Genomic DNA, 2864 nt, shown 5'->3' with positions numbered 1-2864 from the left:
AAAAGCGTTTCTCAAAAGTTGGTCTTTCTTCTCGGTATACAGTCGGACTTGCCATTCATATGGTAACTCATTCAACCACTTTTTATCCTGCCAATTTGGAGCTCCTCCTGGATTGCCACGACTCCTTTTTGCTCTGCTCAACATTTTCTGCAATCACACAACTCAACAAGCTCGTTAGTACTTAACAACACACCTTACATGTCATTGCTCAATATATCTCATTATAACCTTTTAGCAATACATGCAAATCCTAACCTTATGCACCAAATCAACACACCAATCTTGCATATCTCATTTAACCACAAGACACTTAAGTTGACATGTTACACATTATCATCACTACTAGACAACCCTTTTCTCAAGTGAACATCACATAAACATTGTATTCATTATTTTACACAAACTATAAACTTTACTACCTAACATTATTTCATTGTCACTTAATAAACATCAATTTAAACATTAAACACTGGAAACACGCATTCAAGACACAAACATTATCAATTTTACAGTCAAAGTCAACCCTAGTCAACTACTTAGAAGCAATTAACAAGTTTTAACCTAAACTTTCAAATTAATCATGCACACATACTCCATTGACATATCTAAACACAATTAACAATAGTTAGAACAAAAGCAATGCTTAAACATAATTAATTCGCACTAACCCTAGCACAAGAACATGAAAATAACAAAACCCCTAAATTGAAAATCAAGAACAATGAAAAACACAAGAATGATGATTACCTTGATGTTAAAACACTCGAATTGAAGGAATACTTGAAGAATTAAACCCACAAATCAAAACCCCCAAACTTAAGTTCTTAGCCAAGAACACGAATTAACACCCAATTTGTATAATTTTGTAAGGATTTAGGTGTTCTTGTGAAGTGTTATGATGAATTGATAATGTTTTGAGCTTCGATTTGGTGTTTAGATGATGAAAAATTAGGGTTTAGAGTGATGGTGTTCGTGGGTTATGGTTGCTTATGTGTTATAAATAAATAAATAATTTTTTTACCCATTTTAAACCCCAAAAATCGGCACCTGAAAAATAACAAAGGCGTAAATTACGCCAGTTTTGGCATAAAATACGCCAATACATTTTTGGGCGTAAAAACTTGGCGTAAAATTACGCCTAACATGCAAAAATTTTCTGAATTTCACTTTACATAGGCGTAAAATACGCCAATATTGGCGTAAATTACGCCAACACTCAGGTACAGAAAATTTTTTAATTTTTCATTTTTCACCTTAATTTCGCACAAAACTTTCATTTTTCTCATTCTCTTTGCACAAAGCATTTTGGGACTAAAAACCTTGACCCTCTCCCACACTTTAAGCATTGCATTGTCCTCAATGCAAAAAGTTAGAGATAGTCATTCAAACCGATCCCATTTTAAACTTGAAAAATGGTACTTTGCCCCGCCCGTATGTACAAAACAAATAAAAACTTACAAACTTTACAAATGTGTGCGAATTTTTGATGGAGTCGTGCACTCGACTCCTCTTCCGGATTAGCATTCATCCGGATCAACGGCCCCATTTTTTCGAGAGCCGAATCCATCTTCCATACGGAGCGTGATCATGTTATCTTCATCTTTAATTGTCAAAGTCCCCGTATCAAAATCTAGTGACATCCTGGTGGTAACTAAAAATCCTCGTCCCAATACAATTGGAGTATTTGCATCCGGTTCACAATCCATAATAAAGAAATCTTCCTTATAACCAATACCGTGAATAATGAAAAGAACATTTTCTGCAATCCCGATTGGGTCATCGACGGTTTGGTTTCCAAATCGAATACTCGTATTAGTTCGAACCAATTCTCAGATGCCTATTGATTTTGCAATTTTTGTTGGCATCATGTTAACACTCGCACCCGAATCTAGCAACGCCCGGTAAATCTTCTTCTTTTTGAATTGACACATAACCGAAAAATCGCCCGGATCTCTATACTTAATGCGAGGTTTAAATTCGCATTTTGGTTTGGACTCACTTTTTGGGTTGGACTCAACATATTCAACTTCAATTGTCCACCCCTCATCATCAACAAACGATGTTTTGGTGTTGTTCATGAATCTTTCCGTGTTTTCTTTTCCCCACATACTTTCAAGTGTCTCACGAATCTCCTCTACATCCACATCCGGTTATTGTTCTACTTCGGGTGTTTTTGTAACCGTGTTATCACAAATGGTTTCATCGTTGCTTGACTTGGAACCTAAGCGTTGATTGAGGCTAATACCCCCACACTCAACACTTTGATAGATTTCATCCATGTCCATAGTATCCGCTACCATTTCTTCACTAACTACTTTATTTGTGTTAACCTCTTGTATCCCAAGCATCATACAATATCCCTCATCAAATTCTCTCTCCACTATATATGCCGAAGTAAAACGCATATTTTCCGAATTACAAAATCTAAAAGTTCCGTTTCCTCCTTCAAAAGTGATAGAACCTGCACCTGGGTCGATTTTACAATCCGCGGTTGCAATGAATCCACGCCCGACTAACAATGGAACATCTTCATCCGTAGGCATATCAAAAATGGTGAATGGTACTTCAAGGAAGACACCTTTCACACTAACCATCACATCACGAAGTACACCAAGTGCGTGACACTTAGTATTGTTGCCAAGTGTGATGACCACATCGAATTTAGTCAACGAACATAGAGAACATTTGTTATGAAATAATTGCTTGTACGTCATGCATGACATGATATTAATTGTAGACCCCGTATCGGCAATCACCTTGAATTCACGATGATCATTAGAAAAATAGGGTAAGAGCCCAACGAAACTCAATTTGAACAATACTTCCCCTGGGTCTTCTTCTTGACGACGGAACTCCGGCCTTCC

The sequence above is a fragment of the Rutidosis leptorrhynchoides genome, chromosome 7, assembly GCF_046630445.1.
Source record: "Rutidosis leptorrhynchoides isolate AG116_Rl617_1_P2 chromosome 7, CSIRO_AGI_Rlap_v1, whole genome shotgun sequence".
NCBI lineage: Eukaryota > Viridiplantae > Streptophyta > Magnoliopsida > Asterales > Asteraceae > Rutidosis > Rutidosis leptorrhynchoides.
The sequence above is the reverse complement of the archived record's forward strand: the minus strand, read 5'-3'. Positions refer to the sequence as shown.